The 20,779-nt window shown below is 42.9% G+C and overlaps 1 long non-coding RNA gene across 1 annotated transcript in view; it reads right to left on the bottom strand.

Annotated features, from left to right (window-relative positions):
- The window catches only part of LOC129215564 (uncharacterized), a 100,502-nt gene extending 81,047 nt beyond the window's left edge, over positions 1–19,455 (bottom strand). The window contains exon 1 of the long non-coding RNA XR_008580027.1: positions 19,374–19,455. This is a non-coding gene — a long non-coding RNA (uncharacterized LOC129215564). The remainder of the gene's footprint in view (positions 1–19,373) is intronic.
- Between the last annotated feature and the right edge of the window lie 1,324 nt (positions 19,456–20,779).

The following is a 20,779-nucleotide window of genomic DNA, read 5'->3' as shown; positions in this document are numbered from 1 at the left end:
CAAGGCTGAACAGGAGAAAAACTCTGAAAACCTGCAAAGTGATTCTCTCCAGGACCTTCTGTGAGCAACAGCAGGGGACAGGACCAGAGGAACAGGGAGTGGAATTAGAAAAGGCTTCACCATAGAATGTTTTTGTTGTAAATAATGACAATAATGATTATTTTTTTTTTATTAGAAGTCACTAAGAGCAATCACATGTGAACCTCCACTGTGCTGCATCCTGTGCAAAATCCACTCAGCATCTAAACGGAACAAAAGCCCACTTAGAAAAATAAACAAGTAAATACCCGCTGAGAGGGAAAGGCCTCCCGTTGGGAGCTCGGCAGAAGGGACTGGAGGACCCGAGTCCAGCAGCACAGACCTCTAACGCCAGGGTATACGCACTTCTTTCTGAGACAGAATGGATATAAACCTTCCCCCAAATCCTTCAGAAAGGGAATATAATGTCACTTCCCCTGCAATACTCCAGAGAAGACATACACCCAGTTCCATATGCCCTTACTTTTTGTTTACAAATCTCTTATTTAAGCTACTATTCTATTTTAATGTAGATTTTTGGACAGTTCCTTCTTACTGTCTCCCTTCATAACAGTAGAAAGCCACCTCTAACACCCCTCCTGGTGAGTGGACCTTTGAATTACAGGGGAAATGTTTTGATTGCTGTACTACATGAACCAGGACAGATTAGAGCAAGTTGTGAAAGGCTTGTTCAGATGATTAAGTTGGCACACACAACTTCTTTTCGCCTTGAAAGCGGGGCTCATCCTAAGTATAGAACCATGAATATCCTACCCCAAAGTTCAAGCGCTGGTGGAAACACTTCATCATTCATTTCTCTCCATGTCCTTGCGTATGGAAATGATTGCCCAGCTGGGATGGCTGGCACCAGTGTGCAAGGTCCAAGGACAGCCCTGCTCGAGCGCTGCACCCGCTCATCTGCCTATTCCGCAACACCCCTGCCTTCGGGGAATAGCAGACACCCACCAAGTGGATATTTCAAACTTCACTCTTTCTCACTTCTTGTTATAATGCTGCTTTTTAAGCCAATTTTGTCAGCAGAGAAATAATTTTATCTCCAAGGATGTATATCGGCTCTGTCTTCAACACAACTGTCCCTCAGCTGCCCAGAAAGCTGACTCCGAGTGAGTTCTGCTTCCATTCCCTACCAAGGACAACGGAGGTTTAGAAGACGCTGATGGTCCTTGACCAGCAGTATTAAGACACTAAATTACGCTGACATGGCCCATAAATCGCTAAATGAGGGACTCCCAGACAGCGATGTGGCGTGAGCCGAATGACTACAAGGGCTGCCCGTTTGCTGGGACACGGGCTGGAAAACTCAGCAGACGACGGATGCACCGAGCCATCCTTGTGCCAGGAAAAGAAAACACTTTACCACAGGGCTTTGTCACTGGAAGTGTCCCAGATGTGCAGGACTTAAGAGGCTTCATTCTATTTTTGCAGTAATGCCGGCTGTTATTTACATATGTTGGGTAAAGGACAACTCTCTGGGTAGATAAAGACAGTCTCCACCTCTAAAAATAGAATGAAATGACTATTCCTAAAGAGGGGGGAAAAGCCTTTAATCTCCTTAAGGTTGTGGCACCTGCCTGCTAGTAGGCAGGAAAACATTATTTGGATATTTCTATTTTATTTGGATTTATACATAAGTTGATAAAAGACCTGCGGCAGCATGGGTAACATTTCCCAGTGGGAAAGGGAACATGGTCTTAATTTCCAGGAGGATGTCATCTAGGTCTTGCACATGAAAATGAGACAGAACCCACCTTAGTAAAATCCCAGGGACTGAACTAAAAGCAATCGAGTTCAAAGCCCAAACAGCTATGATGTGAGCTAAGCAGCAAGCTGCTCTAGCTGGGAGTTACCCATCATTTCATAACTTCTGGGGCTGCGCAAATAACAGGCCACTAACTGATCTTTATGAATTTCCTCCTTAATTGATATCAGCAAAGTAACAGCTAAAAGCTACGGTGACATGGACAACCGGGCTCTGCTTGCTATAAAGGCACGCTGTGCTCCGAGAATGGCGTGCTCGAGAACCCTTTCTCTACAAGGAAAGCAAATTTTTCTAAAGTTACTTTCAAATAAAGCGTAGCGTCTTTTCTCCTTTCAGTAAAATATCAGGGTCTTATCTTTTGCTGCTGGAATGAGGCAATACCGAGGGTTTCTGCTGCCCCTGGGGTTTAAGGCATCTAGAGCTGATCAGATGGCTAGGAGTTTCAGTGACGGTACTAGGTGAACATAAATCCCTATTTACACCCAATAGTTCAGTAATACTTCACCCTCTACTTCTGTCTGCTAAGAAATCAAGTGAGTTAAACTTTATTTTTTAGGATCTCTTATTTGCTCTGTCATGGCTAGAGAATACCCTGGAGAGATAAAAGACAAATTTTGCTTTCTATGACCTGTCCAATTGGCTTCTCATTACTACTTATAGTAGTCACACCTCCCAGGCCCCGCTCAGGATTGAGTCGAGACTTTTTTTTTTTTAATAAAACCGGCCACTATAAACAGTCCCATTGTCAGGATCTCACAGAGACATAAAGAAGGGGGACTGGGGAAGACCCTAAGACATGAGCAAAGCAATCATGCCTGCTTCTTCCCTGCCAGGCTTTCCAATGAAGTTCCTATGCTTTACCTGCATTTTGGGCTGGTAAATGATCTTTTGACAATAAACATAGCATGAAGGGAGAACAAGCAATCTCAAGGACAGCAAAGTTATGCTTCCTCCACCCAAGGTATATAAAATTCAGATGATCTCTACTGCCTTCTTGTAGGGAATGGTTTTGTTTCATAGTGTTTAAACTGAAACAGATAACTTCTCCTTCCTCTTCCCCCCCAGCCAAGATTGAAAATGGTATGGGAAAGATGTCCAGATAGCTGATAGAGTCTGGCATCATTTACTCTGGATACAGAGTGTGAGGAGGAATAAAAATGCAGACTCAACAGTTTCAGAAAAGTACCAGCACAGCAAGAAAGGCAGGCGGACAGATTGCTTGGATAGACTCCTTTTTAGTAACAAGATCTATAGCAGCACAGGTTTTCTGTTTGTTAAGAAGGATGTATTTTTGCTACGGGATTAAATAAAAAGGAATATTTTGCTTTCCCTAATTCTCCATTCCCCTCTATCCGCAGAGGTTTGTGTTCAGCTTGAGTAGAAGGAGAAAGATTATTTTTATGCTCCAATTTCAGAAAGCAGCTTTCAGCTTGGAAACAGCTGCTAATAACTTCGAGACCTGTGTGGGAAGAAGATTTTTTGCTGTGGGAGGAAGGAGCTGATCTGAGTCTCAAACTGCTGGCTCCGTTGCACCCTGCCATGCATGCACTATGCAACCTCAAATAAGTCTGAATTTGAGCATTTACATTCCTCCACCCAGATAATCAGGTTACCTATTTTCTCTGCTGTTTGGTCATAAGGACACAAATTGCCAAGCTGGATCGCAGACACCGTCTAACCTGGCTTCACACTTCTCGGCAGCGAGAACCCCAAACTTCTGAAACGCCAAGATTCTCATCCAGAGCACGCGGCAAAAAGTCCTGCTCGAGGTGGATGTGTCCTGGACCAGGCTGTATCACCTACAGAAAATTTACATCTCATTTTTCAGCCTATGAAATGCACTGCTGAGCCTTTCCTTTATTCACAGGAATATCTAGCCTTGCTACAGATCCAAACATCCAGACACCATGGTGATCTTTCTTTCCTACCCTTTTGTTGACGTATTCCAGGATTTCACCTGGAAGCATGGAGGCTAGAACCATCTCATAAATCCTCAGCTTTAAAGGCCACTTGACACAGCAGTACCCAGCTCCACTTCCACTATAAACCCCACAAAATTCTCTTCTATTCCCCTATTTCAGTTGCACCCCACAACCTAGTGTGGCAAGCAATTCAGCACTGCTTGTTGATGGGGTAGGAAGAGGGAAAGAAAAAGGCAACAGCATAATCAGTTACATGTTAGTGTGTGTGTGACTGGGTACAAAAGTAGAACAAACTTTTCCCGAGTTGCTAGCGAGAACGCCTGCAGTCATGGCATTGTCTGTCCTTCAAGTACTACACACCAGAGCAAAATATTTCATCTTTCAAGACCATGGACAACACACAGGATCTCAAATAGGAACTGTCCTTCCTTTTACACATCCCTCAATCTGATTTATCCCAGACAGCTTCTTCCATAGGAGGTATCTCGTGCTGACTCTCACATTCTCTTTTGAAGGCAAAAAATCATATTGCACCTGTTACGAAATATTCCTTTGATCTAAGGGAAATCATGAGCAATTTGTGTGTGACATTTACTAACTAATGTGCTGAGAGACTATTACTCCTAGAAAAACACTATTTTCTGGTAGTTTCAATATACTGAATAATGCTATGCCAGTGATGATTCATCTGGAAAAGGTAACTATTTCAGCATGATGAGCAATATTAATAAAAACACATTATACATAGTGCTTCTCAAGCAGACCGATCCTAAAGCCCACTGCAAACCTTTTATATGAGGACCACTTCAGTCATTCAGCAAATTGCAGGCACCTGTGAGTAAAACAGGAACCCCATTTCTGTACCAACCGCAATACAGAGCACAAACAGGAAAAGGGAAGTGTGATTTGAGTTGAAACTCTAGTAGAAGTGGGAGAAATGAATAAAACGAATGGCCCAAGCTGAAATCTGACATTGAGTATGATGCTCCCACAGCCTTAAAAAAGCGTATTGGATCATTAATCGTCCAAAGTGGTCAGCATAGGGTCTGTCAAGGCAAAAGAAACAGGGCTGAGCAGTGATTAATGCAAAAAGCATTTTCTGTTGAAGTTGGACATGGACAGTCCTTGCTCTCCTGGCTCCCAGGATGGTACCACAACCTGCTGTGCATGAGTCACGAGATGTTCCCCAAGCCCTGGCTTGGATCCCGCAGCCATAGAACAGGCTCAAACCCACCTTACACCAGTCAGCATCTCACCTGCAAGATGTCAACTCCTACCATGCAGTCACACAGTCAATAAGTACCACCCCAACAGGAGAAAAAAAACCCCCAAAATATCTATTTTCCTCTCCTCTGCCCACAGTCCCCCTTGGGGTCCTCTCCTAAACAATGACCTGGCTCACCCTTGCTCTGACAGCTGACAACAGAACGGTCTGTGGGCTCTGCAGGCAATAGCAATGTAGTGTAATTTTTAATTATCACTTGCTTAAATTTTAAGTTGTATATATATTCCATAATGACATCATTACTGGCATACAAAACATTTCAAGACGCCTAGCAACTACACTATAATACCAAAACAGCCAATAAAATTCTATTGAAATTTGAGAGAACACGTGAATATATTCATCTATTGTGTAGAGATAAAAATATGGACACAATCCTTGCCTACAGTAATGATTTAAGCTTTGATTCAGCAAAATGCTTAATTATACACTTAACATTCAGACAAGCACTGATGCACTTCCTTTGGGGTTGGCTACAGAACAGAAATTCTTCAACCTTTTCCTTTCCCCTTGGACTTCGCAAAGCCAAACATCCTGTGTTGCCATGCTTGTAATCCTTCTGAATTCAGCAGCTTTTTCACTAATTGGATGAACCACCCCAGAGGTGGATTGTTTGGTTTGGAATAAGGTGGTGCAGACAGCCAAATTCACACCAAGATGACACCAATACCACAGACATCCCACGTTTAGGCATCATCCAAAGTCCTCTCCTTTCCCGAGAGCCCTCTATAGCCCCGGGGCTATGTCAAGTAGATGCAACCTCTGCACTTTATAGGCATGGTCATAGCCAACGCCACCATGTCTTCTGATGGAATACACCCAGAACCAGAGATCTTTCTTGCTTTGATAGGGTTGCAGAAGAACGCAATATTCCTGCTTTGTGGTAAGACATCCGTTTAGATGAGTGACAGCTAATTCAGGACTGGGGAGAGGTGAGCTGAAGCCTGTGCTCTGGGCAAGTCACTTCATTTGCCTTACTCTGCACAACAGGGCAACGGTAACATCTCCTTTTTCACGCTGGCTTTTAGAAAATATATAAAAATTCAAGTCCATTAGTCGCTCAGTACAAGAGTAGTATCTTTGAAGAGGTACAACACCTAGCATAATGGGATCCACACTCAGCTATGATCTTCAGCTGCTAACATGGTCCCAGTAACAACCCCAGACATCCGATACCGCGTCCTGCTTATCCAACCCAAAGCAATCCAAAGGAGAGCTCTTTTTCAGGCACAGGATAGTTTCAAAAGCCTATTAGGCTGGTTTTGCCCCTCACCTACAAAGTTCACTCTAAAATCTTGTTTGCTTTTGGTTCTCTAATAGGAACCCTGAGTTTATTTTCCCATTCCTTACCCCCCCGAGGAGCCGTTCACTTTGCATGCTTAGTGTTGTTTCCCTTCTATGAGCTGCTGTACCCTCTGAGGAGTTGTTAAGCTGAACATGTGTTGTAGTTCTACTTTTGTATGTTAATTGATACACTTTTTAATTTTACTTTTGCATATTATTTGAATTTGTTTCATTGTAAATTAGGTTCTAAAGAGCCCCTCTAAACAATTGCTGCTTGCCAGCAGATCTCTCAAACAAGCAAAACCTCCTTCGGAGGAAATGCTGATGAAATTCAGTCTTGCTTCTGAATCACTGATGCAATGCAAAAACCCTACCTTTAAGAATGAAGAGGGGAGGGGGGAGCCTCCATTAATATAAATGCCTAATTTCCACTGACATTTACAGGGGTTACGATAGCTTCATGGAAGCAAAATACAACTCAAAGGATTATACTTAAAATATCTGCACAACCCCACCTGATGTTTTCTAGTGCTTAAACATTTATAAAAGGCAGTTTTCTTAATACTAAAAATGAACTCAGGGGAAAGTGGGAAACGATTCAAAAAATTTGATTTCAAACTTATTTCAAACACACTGGCTCATAAAAGGAATGCTAAAATACACAGGATTAATTGTTCTATGCCAACTAGTCTCTTACATTATCACCTGCCAGCCTCCAATTTTTTTTCCCAAATATTTTAAACTTGGAATTTGTTAAAATTAATACAGGATTGGTTGAAATGAAAATTCCACATTCTGTTAATTGTAACCTCAACAAAAAAAGGTAAAATTAACTGTTTCAAGAGCTATCATTCCTATAAAATAGTCTCAGACCGAAGCCCATGCTGCCAGGCCTACGGTACAGCATAGGCTGTGTGCCAGGCTGGAATACAAAGCCAGGCTTTTGAGGTAGGCTAAAGCTGGTGCCTAGCCACAATTCACCTCTGCTAAAACTCTGAAAAACATAAAGCATGCACACTCGAGATGTGCCAAAGCCACAGCTGGTAGTGGGCCACGGTCTGGGTGACAGACCCAGCTGAATAAAGGAACAGGAGAGAAGATTGTTCAAAGAGGAACACAAGCAGCAAGATTTCCAATTCAGCTTTCCTATCAGACCCGCAACAACATTAAACACATAGAAGGATGAAGCTTCCCTCAAAACATGTCCTTCGCTTCCTTAATGGATGCTGTGCGCTCTGCAGGGAGCAGCAGTAGAGGCAAGCTCTAGCCAAGAGGGCTGCCTTCCAGCAGACCTAGCAAAGGCACTGATTGACCCTGACAAGTACTAAAATAAAAACAGGGAAAGAACAAACTTTGCGATTAACGGTTATTTTCCTTCCCTTCTCCGCTGTACCTTCCTCTCCCATTGTGTATTCAAGCTCTCAGACAACGGAGATGGGGAAATTGTCCTCAGTGATAGTCCTCACCCTTAGTTTTCTGCTGTAATTTTATTTTAAAGTTCAGTGGAAATCGAAGTCAGTGGAGCTTGAAGGAGATGAGGTTAAACTAGAAAACATTTTGAAATCTAAGAAAGAAAACACTTTGGTACCCAGAGAAGTTCTTATCAGCCTCACATACCAAGTCCTCCATGAAGCCAGCTGAACTGTGTCCCTCGCTTTATTCTAGCTTAAGATCTACCATACAGTCCAATGCTTTGGCTCCCACTAAGACAGAAGCTAGAGAGAAGCTCTTAAAATATTCTCTATGTGTACTAGATGCAGTAAATTCAAGAAAAGGACAATTGGTTGAGCAATTATTGAACTCAATTTGTGTCTGAAAGCAGATTTTCCAATAAGCCAGAAGGTTTGGCTTGCTGCTCTGCAGTGAGCCACAGTAAATCTGAACCTGGGAGCACTCTGTGGTGGCAGGTCAGGCTCAGCTTCGGTCTGGGAGTGAAGAACTTGGGACCTCTCAGTGCTCATTGATGGGCTACGTTGTTTGCAGATGCAATTAGACTTTACTCCATGGCAGTCTGTTGGCAGCCAGCGTAGCCCTATAAATTTGACTTAAGTCTTTAGCTCCCTGTACTATTTTCAGGTCTTGTTCTCTCTCAGATGGAAGAGTAACTTGAACTATTTCCAGCACCCATATCATTAAGAGATAACTGGCTTTTCATCAGCCATTTTTCCTTGATCTCATTTTTCCTTTACTCCATTTGTAAAAATAGTATGGCTGGACAGACTCGGATTTACAACATCTAAAACTAGCTGCAAAGGACAAAGTGAGTGAAGATCTCATACTGCGGGACCATGTTTTCTGTGTATAAATATTGGATTATCACAGTAAAAAGGCTCCCTGGGATACTGACTACAGCTGAGGACAGAAAAAGGGATGACAAAGCAGACAGGAGTGGAAATTCTTCCAGAGGCATGCTTACTAACCAAACCTCCTTCCTCTCACAGGCAGCTGATGCAATAGATTTCTTTTGCTTTTCACCTCCAAGATTGATAGCCAAGCTTAACTAGGTCGCAAATGAGATACCTGGAAAAGAAAACTGCTTTCTAAGGAATATTTTCTCCTCAGCAAATAATTGGCAATTTCTTTGCAAGAGAACCTAAAAAGGACGAGAAACAGCATCACAGGTTGATCAGTCATTTTGAATGGGTATGGAATGGAAAACTTAAGGTTCTTCCTTTTAATTACACTTTTCCCTAAATCCATTTTTAGGTGACCATTGGAGACAGATCCCAAATAATTCTTTTCATCCAGCTGAACTTCAAATCAGACACTACTTCCTCTTCAAGAGACTTACACGGCAGCAACAAAAGCGGTCCTCTGAGGTGTCTAGGCAAAGATTTTTGCCAGCATCATTAGGTCATCCAGAGCACACGATCATTTCCACACTCCTTCTCTGTTCTTCTAATTACCAATTGAGGAAGACAGACTACTGAGTTTCTCCAGGTGTTCATACATAAATAGAAAAAGAACCTTCTATCAGGCAGAGCGCTAGCTGCAATTGTGGAGAGATACAAGAGTTTCTCTCTCCCCAGGTAACATTTTCAGTGCTGGTTTTCCCTCCATTTGTCCATGTAAAAGATAACCTGCCACAATTTCTGCTATTTGATAAACACTTTCTCTAATATGTTTCATGTCTATGCTTTTTTTATATGATCAATACATCACAAATCAATTCTTCCCCATGGATGCCACAAATACCCTAATTATGCCATTATTGCCTAGCCCTTCATTAAATTCTCAACTGTCTCCAGACAAAACTACTGAAACTGCAGACACAGCTTCCACTGCAAACTTCTCAGTTATATGAAGTGATGAATACAAAATGACCTAAGGAAAAAAAAAAAAGCCTTTTTGCTTTCACTCTACCACATACGATACAGCCCAACATGGTGACGCCACATCAGTTCCAAACACCAGAGGCTGACCCTGAAGCACACTCATCTTGTGATGGATCTGAACATGCTGCTCCTTGCTGAATCCCACCTCTCTCTTCCAACCATGCTGGGTTGCGGGATACTTCCATCTGGATGAGGCAGTAAGTAGAAGCCCCTTCCATTAATTTTGAATGATGCATTTCTATCTTCAGCTATGAATAAAACAGATCAATGACACCAGCATGTTTTATTGGGCCTCCTGTGCAATGAATTGGTAGCGAGACAGCCAGGGAGATGGAGTCGACATGCAGATGAGATTTGTAAGTGAGGACATATTGATTATTTCCATCTCGGTTCAGGCAGTAATTCCACACAACGCCTCTTCCCCTGTTTCAGCTCATTATTTATGCCATAAAAACACTATCTCAATGATAATAACAAGCTTCATTTACAAGCCAGAGCATAAAGCATCGATGCTTAAGATTTCGGGAAGTGGGTTAAAGGAAGTGAGATAGATTTAACAAGTCCTGGAGATGCACAAAACTGCTGAGGCTGATCTTGTGGCTTTTTATGCCCTCAGAAAGGAAGATTCAGAGCAGGTATTGGATTACCAGGCTTTTTATTAATAACTCAAGGCGTGTATGAGGGTTGATTGATAGCACAGTCAGCGCTCTCCCAGTGAATAAAGCTCTCCTCACTTTGTGCCATCGGTAGACCGTCTCTTCTCAAAAAGAGAGCATCAGGCATGCTCCTGATCTCCCAAGGCAGATTCAGTGCCAAGAGCAGACTCCCCAGGAAAAAATCCCATGTGATCTCCGCAACACAGCTAGGGTTTATGGCTGTGTTTTATCCTCAGAGGGTTTCTTCATTCATTAGAACCATCACCACGAGCTACTAACCGGAATGACTTATCCAGCAACAGCCTCATCCTCCAGACCATCCTAGGAAATTCCTCCACCACATCCATGGTAACACCTATGCTTCAGCCTACATAGAACATCACTCCATACTTCCACACATGGACTAAACACACTTTTGGAGATACAAGTATTGATTGTAATTGTTTTAGCATGTCTGTTCTTTGCAGCTGTGTTAAAATAGCCAAGGCATCAACCTCAGCCTGCTTCCCAAATAGCCAAAGGGCAGCTGTGGCTAACAGCTATAGGAAAAGGCTCATTCCCTCAGTTCTTCTCCCTTACTTGCTACGAAATGGTCCTTGAGCATTAAAACATGTCTGATACTTCTATGTTTAAACCTCCATAGAGCTATCATGTGCAGAAAAAGAATAGAGCTTGGTACCCAGATAGCCCAAAAGCCTTTGTTAAGCTGTAGCTAAGGTTGCGCATGTCAGATAAGTCAAGAGAAAAGGAACAGCAGAAAATCCTCTTAAGGCAGCAGAAATTGTTCACTAAAGCAAGATCTATTAAAACACAGAAATAGAGTTAAGATGTTCTAAACACTCCTCAACCACTGCCATCTCCACACCCAGGCAAAACATTTTATAAATGCTGTAGTGCAGCACAGAAGTTCAGTGCTCTGTAGAGCATGGGGGTCTGCTTCCATCTCTGCTGCTTCAGTTATGAGCCTTTAAGTGCTTAATGAACCTAGGTAAAAAGTAACAGGGCTAAAATATTTATAGATACAGGACTGAGTAAGCTGAACGCACATGAGCGATTAGAACAATACTAGAAGACATTATTTGCAGAAAGTCACTGCCCAAGTTCTCCCACATTCCAAGACAAAGCATAATATCTAGCAGCATCAGCATATTACTGGAGAGTATGTGTATGTATTTCAATTCTTAATGGATTTCTGTTTCTGATGGGACTTTATGAAGTCTTCTTCCACAATACATCAACCTTTTAACCTGGTGGTTTCTGCTTAGGAGAGCCAAGGGAGTCCCTGGATGCTCTAGGACCTCTAACTTGTCCTTGTTAGAACTAAGATTCAGCTCAGATGTTCTTGAAACTTTAGTAGTTTCCTCAGTAGTCCCAGCACAACCTAGGACACTGCAGCAGGGGAGGAAGGCTTTATTTAAAAAAATTTGGAGCAACATGGGAGAAAAGCATCCCCTAACATAAGCTGGTGATTTACCCAGGGCAAACTCTGACTGCAGAGGCCAGGCATAGCAAAAGGGATGGCTTTGTCACTCTCCGGGCATGAATGACAACCCTTGTAACAAAGGAAGGATAAAAGTTGTCCCAGAACTTGTTTAGGAACCAGAAATGAGTCCAATCTCAAATATTCAAGAGGCAAATCTCACATTTCCCCTAAGTCAGGAAAATAGGTAGAAATATATTATTGATGAAGCCATGCAGAAACTGCAGCAGGTTATAAATGCAAGTGGTCTTATTTAAAACCTTTGTGAAGATAAGGGATATGAGGACGGAAACTGAGAAAAGCTAGGGTTTATTGTACCTGTGCTAGTCACCTGGGGACACAACCTTGCCTCTTCTGAGTCCACAAAGTTAATAGGAAACAAAGGCTCACAGCATCTTTGCCCTTCCCTGGTCTCTAAAACATCTCGGGTCAGCAAGGCTCTTCAGGACACATCACCAAACATACTGCTAGGCAGGATGCTATAATTATTCAGCTTCTGCGAATTTTTAAATATGAAACCTGTGCGCATGTTATTACAGCGCATCAGCTGGAAATCTGCCATCCACAAAGGCCAAGCACAGCTATGAGCTGAATTATGAGAATAAGAGCAGCAGAAAGGAACACCTCCCTGTCAGCTTCTTCACTTACTGCAGGCTTATGCAAATTGACCAAATAAAAGCCAGCAGTACTGACCCCAGTCACAGAATAAATCCATCTCCTATAAGGAAGGAGGGGGAGGTGAGGGAAGGATCTGGACTAGGAAGGTGTGCAGTTCATAAAGAAGCATATATAAATAGTGTAGCATGCCCTGAGAATCCTTCCTCTGTCCACACCAAGCTTTTCTGATTCATTACACCTCCCAATCTGCATCATGTTTAACTTTTGCAAACTTCACCACAATCAGTGGCGAGAGGGAAAACATCTCTGGGGAAAGGCAGAGTCAGCAGAAAGGATAAAGCTTTTACAGCTCTACCAACCGATACTCCCTTCTCCAAGGGAAGGGCCAGGAGAGATTGACTCACAGAAGGGAAATGAGAGGAAAAAGGAGAAGAGGGAAATGGAGGCATAACAACGACTATTTACCCTTCTGAGCCACCACCATCCCCTAGACCACACTGCTCTGCCCTGCTGTCCCCACTCCCTGCTCGTCCACAGAGGCAGCACCACAACCTTCCCTGATCCTCCCTTTCTCCTCGTCTGTGCACAGACCTGGGGAATGAAGGATGATGTTCAAAAAGGCTCCAGGGGAGAAAAGTGGCAATTGTGATTTTGATGTGGTTTATAACATCTTTGCTACCTTTCAGCAGCTGCCAAGGTGCAAATTCTTCAGTAATTACTGGAGTCTGCTTTTTTGATTAGGCTATATTTAACAGTTTGTCAAGGACACGCAGGCCTTGGGATGGGTGGCTTTGTGTGCTGCAGTATACAGTTGATTATGATTAATACACACCTACTAAATACAGGAGCAATACAAGGACAAGCAAGGGGTCTTTGGCTTCTTCTGTTCCATACCGTAAGAGTTGCCACCTCCTTTAAGGAACAAAGTTGTACTGTTCTTTTCACCTTTTCAAACGCTTGCGTAGCAGCTCCTTCCCCTTCCTCTTACCTCTGTCTTCCCTTTTGAAAATAAAACTGAACCAGTCTTATACAAGAGCTACAGAAATGGAATTATTGGGCTCTCCTCTGGCCTCTGATCTCAGCCAAATCATTGAATTAAAGTTAAATACACAGTTTGCAAAGCAGGTAGCCAAACCACAGCACTCCTCAATTCATAAAGGGATTCTGCAGTGACAGCTAGCATAATATTTGTAAGTCGGCTTTGTTGTTACCCACTGGCACATCCAGCCTCAATTAGACAAGTACGAGTCAGCACATTAGCTGCAACAGTGCTTCTTTTATTTTGGTTCTCTCATGTCTGCAATCGCAGCGCAACACCGTAAACTTCTGGGTGCAAATTTATCCTGCAGCAGTCCCACTGGATTCAGTCAGTTTGGACCTGCTCTAATTAACCTGTGTGCAATCATCTACGTTTCCACACCATCTAGAAGAGACAGAGGTCACTCAGCACCGGGCTTTGCTTTCCCACATTTTAAGCGACAGATGATTAACTTCTTCATTGCTGCATAATATTTGCTTTGCATATTGCTTTACAAGTGCCTCGTGAGTATTTCTACCTGTAATCCCCCTCACACACCACACTGAGTGGGCACGCTACTTGAAATGAAAGCCCTGTGCACACACACTGCTTCTCCACATAATGACAGGGTTTGGTTTTTTTTTTAAGAACAAAGAACTCCTAGCCCACCTCCTACTTGCACACAAGTCTCCAAGGTGTCTCTGGGGTTAACAATGCTCCAAGAGGCTTGGGCTCCTATGCAGTAACTCAGAATATTTTGGTAGAGGACAGTAAATTTTTACTCCCCAGACTCCCTCGATGCTTGCTAATTCCTCTTTTTTTTTTTTTTTACAAAAACTACTGAGTCTGCCCCTTATCACCACAGAAAAAAGGGGAAGCCTGCTACCTGCTAGGCTTCGTATACCTCCTCTCCTGAAAGCAGAGCAAACTTTTCTTCACCTTATTTCTATGCAGTGATGTCAAAGGGGCTTCTGCTCAGAATGACAAACCAGTCCACAAATCACTTGGGAATCTTCTACACTCAATTTGCTCCAGCCCTGCCTGGCAAACAAGAGACAGGAGGCACATATACATTACTGCTGATTAGTCCATGTCTCCAGTATCAGCAGCCATGCGCACAGGCTGACCGTAACTTTAAATATTGATAACCAAACTCATATATCATAGGCCTCGGAGAGTGACAGTTTCAGTGCATAACAGCAAAGGCTTTCTACAATAATCAAATACTCAATAATTCATGAAAATATATCCCCCCAAATCAAATTGGAAGCTATTGTGTAATATATTATTTAAAATTCAATATTATAATGCACACAACTTCTGCTCCTACCACAGAGGACCATTTCAAAATGTGATTATGTGCGGACTCTATTTAAAAGTGACAATTTTGCTTTTCATTTGCTTAACAGCTTAAGTGGAAGAGCTCAACTGGAACTAAGTCGTCTGACAATGAAACCAAAGCCGACATAAGCAACTTTGCAAACTTCATGACAACTAAAAAGTATGAATTTTCCTCATTGGTAACACAGATGAATTCCCCACTCCGATGCTCACCTTTACAATTTTTTCAATGCTCAGTGAAAGGAAATAGTCTGCAAAACTGTCTGACAAATGTTTTTACAGCTCTGCTAGCCTGTCACCCCAGGCTGGTCAAATAGCAAGAGAAAAAAAATATATTTACTTGCATTCCAGGGACTCTTGCATAGAAAACAACTCTGGCTTTGCATTTGTTTATTCCTGTTGGAAAAACCCATTTGTGTAAGGGAAGGTTGCCTGGTGTAAAGTGCCAGGAGGAGAGGGTTTTGCCCTTGTAAACAGAACGCACTGGAGCATAAAATACAATCAAGATTTGTGACAAAATTCATCCCAGGCAGACGTCACTCCTCAGCGGCGGCGGGGAGCGGGGTGAAATGGCACCGTGTGATTGAGGGGACCAATCTTGCAAAGTGATCGCAGAGGGGAGCGTGGCAGCGAGGAGCCCGGGCAGCCGTGGCTGAAGAGAGCCGACTCCAAGCGCACGGACCAGCTTTGAAGGATAAAACTATTTTGTGGAGAGGAAAATCTCAGCCTGTTTATGAAGTGTTCACAAGCAGAGGCTGCAAAAGTTAGGTGTCAAACAGTTGCCAACTCTTCCATCAGTTCAAATGCCAATCTCTTCCTGTACATCTACTGCAGATTAAATCTTTATTTTGTTGTCTCGCAAACAGTGGTTTCTAATGAAAGCAAAGCTGAGGGAACAAACACTCAACTCTCAAGTTATTAACCTCTAGGCAAAAAGATGCTGTCTTGAATTTTCTTTTCCCATCTGTTGCTTTTTACTGACTCCTTTCCAGTTGTTTAGCCACCTTTGATATTTGATAGCCTTTTTTGTCCATTTTATTCCTTTTGCTCTGCAGTCCCAAATCAGAAGACAAGGTCCAAGTCTAAGTACTGTCTCCTCTTCCCAGCTGCAACAAGGTGGCTGAGCAGGACTGTGCCTCCCACAGGTGACAACAAAAGCAAACATGGCAAGGTCCTTTCACTGCGGCTCAGGAAAAGGGACTGAAGTCCTGGGGCAAAGCTGGTGCCTGTGAGGACAGAAGCCGCTGTTCCAGATGCGTGCCTTGGTTCAGATTCTGCTCCCATACCTCACTTTTTCAAGTTTCTGAATTAATGTGTAGCATTACCTCAACTGAGGGCACTGCTCATGCACAGCACACAAGGAGTCCATCAAACTGGTGTCCTAGGACCAGTCCCGCCAGATACCACAGGAATTTTAAGTGTTCACTTGCACCAAAAACGCTTCTGCTTCACTCTAGTTAGCAGTTTCCTATATTCCATGCGTCATCAGAAATCAAGAATTTAAAATGCATTGGCTTAGCCTTTTGTTTCTGTTCACCCCTGCCCTCATCAGAGGTTCAACCTTGTATCACAGATGCCTGATGCTTTGCCACTGATAGATGCTGGCATCATGTTAATGCCCAGCAGGAAATGGAGAAGGCACAGAGGGGTCACAGTGCTTACTCTTAAAGGACTATTTTCAGAGCAGCTAAAGACACTTAATATGTTAAGCCAAAAGATTAAGAGGTGATGCCATGGCAGTGAATGAAGATTCATAATAGGAAAATATCAGGTATGAAGGAACTTCTCTGGCAGAGAAGGGCAAAACAGAAATAGCGACTTGAAGTTAAAACCTCAAATTCCCAACAAAAATAAGTCATTTTTAAAGAAGATATGAATCACCACCTGTTTCAGAAAAGAGATGAGCTATTCAGTACTCAGATCTCCCTGCAGATGCTTTGACAGCAGCAGCAACTTAATAGGGGGGGAAGGCAGAGAGGAAATATCAAGAAAACACTCCTGTGAAAAGATATTACAAATTTGAGTCATATTTTGGAGGTTAGAGTGGTTCACATGAACATGCAGGCGGTGTGATTTTTACCAATGAACCTCCAGAGTTCCCATGCTCTGATCAACAGCTGCCTCTGGGTTTGTTGCCACATGAATTCCCTACCATCACACTAAATGACTCAACGTATGGCAAATCCATACCTCAAGCGCCATTACCACAAGCATGTTTCATGCAATTGTCCATTGCAACAAGATTTTGCAGAGGCATGCATGTGGTTAGAAAGGAGATAATGAGCGACTTTTCCTCTGCAGAGTTCCTAAGACCCAGGAAATGGCAATAGATAAAAATGAAAATGAATTCAGAATCTTGGTCTTTATAGCAAAGTCCACAAACCACAGATATAAAGAAAGGGCTGTAGACATGGCAACAGGCTTGCAGATCTCCTGTGCCCAGCCAAGCTGAAACGACTGGGAAGAGACAGTTCATTTGGGTACCAGTATCACCCTAGATGATACAGTCAGCGTGGGTGAGTGAAGAGCCTGGTCTCTGAAGGCCTGACCACAAATACCTCCCCAAACCTGAAACAGGTTTCTTTCAGAAAAAAACAGAATCCGCAGCAAAGTCACCATGTGGGATGCTGAAATTCTTCATGTGATATGGCACTTCAGTATATATGCAGGCATTCACACATGGCTGCATCTCACTTTTAAATGTCTCTCAAGAGTTGTATATTAAACAGAAGAAGGATTTTTCCAGGAACTAACACAGTTGGCAGCCTTTTGTCTCTATTTTTTAAAGTAATTTATGAAAGAAGAAAAGTAGCAGAGTCAATTTACAAAAGGCTGCAGTCTGGACTTTGATAGATGAACAGATCTACTAACAAAACCTCTCACTTTTCATGAGCACTCCATCTTCTTATCTGTTAATCCTGGTGAGGAAAGAATAAGGAAGGCAGGCAACTGAATAGAGGAAAGACCTAGCCAATGTTTAAACCAGTGAATAATCAGCCAAGAGATCAACCTCCCTGCTTTTTTCCAGATCCAAACGGATAATCAGCTAAGCATTTCCTCTTGCATTTTGCTCCTCTTTCAGGAGGGGCCGAGTAAGATGACAGTGATTCACACTACAACCCATTGAAGAGTCCTATATAATTCCTTGAAGAACAGCCTTAGAGCTCCAGAGGAGTGCTCCCTCCAACAATCTAGGACATTGTACTGGGGAGTAATAACAGTTCCAGCAGTAATATCACAGAGATGATAGCAAATAACAGCACTTTTCCCAGCTGGTCATGTAGACCATGTTGCTCTCAGGCAACATGTAGGTTTGCTTCTAGGATGTTACTTGAGTAGAGTTACATCTGTGCTGATTCCTGATGAAAGAGTCTCAGCCATGAGCACACTAAGCTAGAACTTAAAAGCATCAGAATTAATTAGGGAAACCGCCCTTTCCTTTCCAGAAACACACTGAGGAAGGCTAGGCACTTCCACTGAAAACTTTGTGGAGTATTTCAGGTGCAGGCTGGGATTTCTGGGATGGGTCGACATCTAATTGGACACGTGGAAAGATAACAGTCCTTTCAGTGCTACGTATTCACCCGCCGCTCTGGAAGCGACGCCCACAGTCCCAGCTCCATCAGCAGTTCTTGTCCTTCTGCATCCTCAGTGGAGCTCCTACCCACCACACAAGATATCCTCATGCTGATCTCTCATGCGATATTTTTTAAACAGTTCTCATTTCTAAGTTTAAGACAAAAAGTAACTTCCAAGCCTCAGCATTTTTTGTTCAGTGAATTTCTTGATTTGTGACAAGTGCTACAGGAGGAAGCAACACTCTTTTGTGCTTCATCTGTTGCCGTCCCTCAAATACAGCCTTCCTCTCCTAAACTAGGATTTGTAACCCATTAGGCTTTAATACAGAAAAAAACAGAGAGACTTGAAAGGAAACAGAAACCAAGTGAAAAAGAATAATTACATTCTCCTGACTTCAAGTAGGTTTACTGCAAGTTCTGCTGGAGTTCCTCACAAGCGTTATTAGCACCAACAGACACATATAACAAGCAAAACATACATATTAAATTGGAAAAATAATCTGCTTGCTAAGGGCCTCATTTATTTCTGCAGCAAAACTGTGGACATTTGCTTGTCCAGTAAATCCATTATATCACCACACTAAGACAGAAGAATCTTACACAAGACTGGGTGAAAGCAATTTTAAGCAAAAAAGAGTTCCTTGAGCAAAACATGCAATGCAAGTGAAAACTGAGATTAAAAGAAAGCAATCACTCCAGTATCAAATAAGCACAGTTCTGCTCCTGCTGTCACTGTGACTCTGCTGCTTAAGCTCAGATCTGCAGAACCCATCACTCATCTTTTTCCAAAAGCCCCAGCTCCTGGAGTCATATGATGACACAAGAATCACCTGTCAAATCAAATTCCACCCTCTCAGGGAAGAAAAAATGCTTGAAAAAAGGAATCATTAAAAGACTCAAAAATAAAAACTAGTTTAGAAAATGAACAATTTTTGACCCTGCCCTAAAATAGGCTGCCTCCCTCCTGCTCTGAATGGCAGAGGCAAGTGAATGCCCAGAGCTGTTGTGCTACTACATTACAGCAGCCAGACAGTCCTTGGTCCTTCCCCAAATCCTACCTGAGCTCTAGGATCTGCAGCACAGCTTTCCCTCTTCCTTGCTCTGCACTGCATCATTACACCAAGCTCCCTGCATTCCCTCCCCCGTCTCTGCACAACTCCTCTGCACTGCAGCATTACCAGAAACCAGCATTACCAGAAACCCCTTTTTCCCAGCTCTTTTCCCTGCTCCCCCCTACACTGCAACCCTGGGGCTGGAGCATTGCAGCCTGCACTGCTCTGCCCTGTGCTGCAGCAGCTCCAGAGCCTCCCTGGTCTCCCACAGCCCTGCTCCAGGGTTCAGCTTTTTTACTGCAGCACTGCAGAAATCCTCGGGCTCTGCCACCTCTCTCCAGCGCTCTGTGGCACAGCCCAGCTCTGGAGCATCAACCCTCTCATTTTCTTCTCTTTCCATTCAGCACCAAGCTGCAACACTGCTGAAGCATCCCCCAGCTTTTTTTTTTTTGACCATCTTTTACACTTTTTAATCCATACCTGTAGCATTACAAGAATTTCCCTCCTACCACAACATGCCCCTCATCCTTCACCAGATTCTGCTTTGCAGTCCCATAATAAGGTTCACCCTTCCCTCCACCAGTTGAGCACAGTTTTATAATCTCTATATTTGTGCAGAAGTCTACATTCATTGCTCAGGGACAATTTGGGAGCACACTTGGCAAGTACAGGTTGTTTAGAGAGTCATCCTGGATTTGCTAAAGGGAGGTCATGCCTAACAAACTTGATTAATTTCTTTGAGGAGGTGACAATGACAAGGGACAGGGTGAAGAAGTAAAGCATAATTCAGTCGGACTTCAAGAGCTTTTTGATACAGTACCACATAAAAGGCTAATTTGTGAGGTTAATGTGTATGGTATTGATAGCAAAATACTTAGTCAAGTAAACATTTTTTTTAATTACTCTGCAATGAAAGTAGGAGGCAAAGAAAACAGTGGCTGATCACAGGAAAGGGAAAAGGAAATTATCACAGAAACTTCAGGTATTTGTGCTCTCACACCCCTGTTTTGTAGGCATTTTTCTTCCAGTACCTTCTAAGAAGCTGTACCAGATTCACTGTAGAAGCTACTCATTTTGGTGAGCAAACAGGCTACACACGGTGAAGGGTCAAAGTAACATCCTTACCATGCCTCTAAAGGACATCCAGCATAACACAATTTATAGCTGCATACTGCTTAAACACACCGTACCATGTGAGATGAACTGGTGGTGTTACAAGCACACAAGGCTAGCTGGGTATGCAGGGAATGTTAAACAGAAAGCCAAGACAGAAGACAAAGCAAGACTCAAAATTCAGAATACAACCTTAGGTCTACCAAGGCACCCATACCTTTTTTGTTGCTCTACCAGAGACAGGTTGCTGCTGCCATCAGCTGTCTTGCTCCAAGTGTTACCAGAGGTTGATGATCACA

Source organism: Grus americana, chromosome 20 (assembly GCF_028858705.1).
Source record: "Grus americana isolate bGruAme1 chromosome 20, bGruAme1.mat, whole genome shotgun sequence".
Classification (NCBI taxonomy): domain Eukaryota; kingdom Metazoa; phylum Chordata; class Aves; order Gruiformes; family Gruidae; genus Grus; species Grus americana.
Note: the sequence above shows the minus strand (reverse complement) of the source record. Positions and strands in the feature narration are given on the sequence as shown.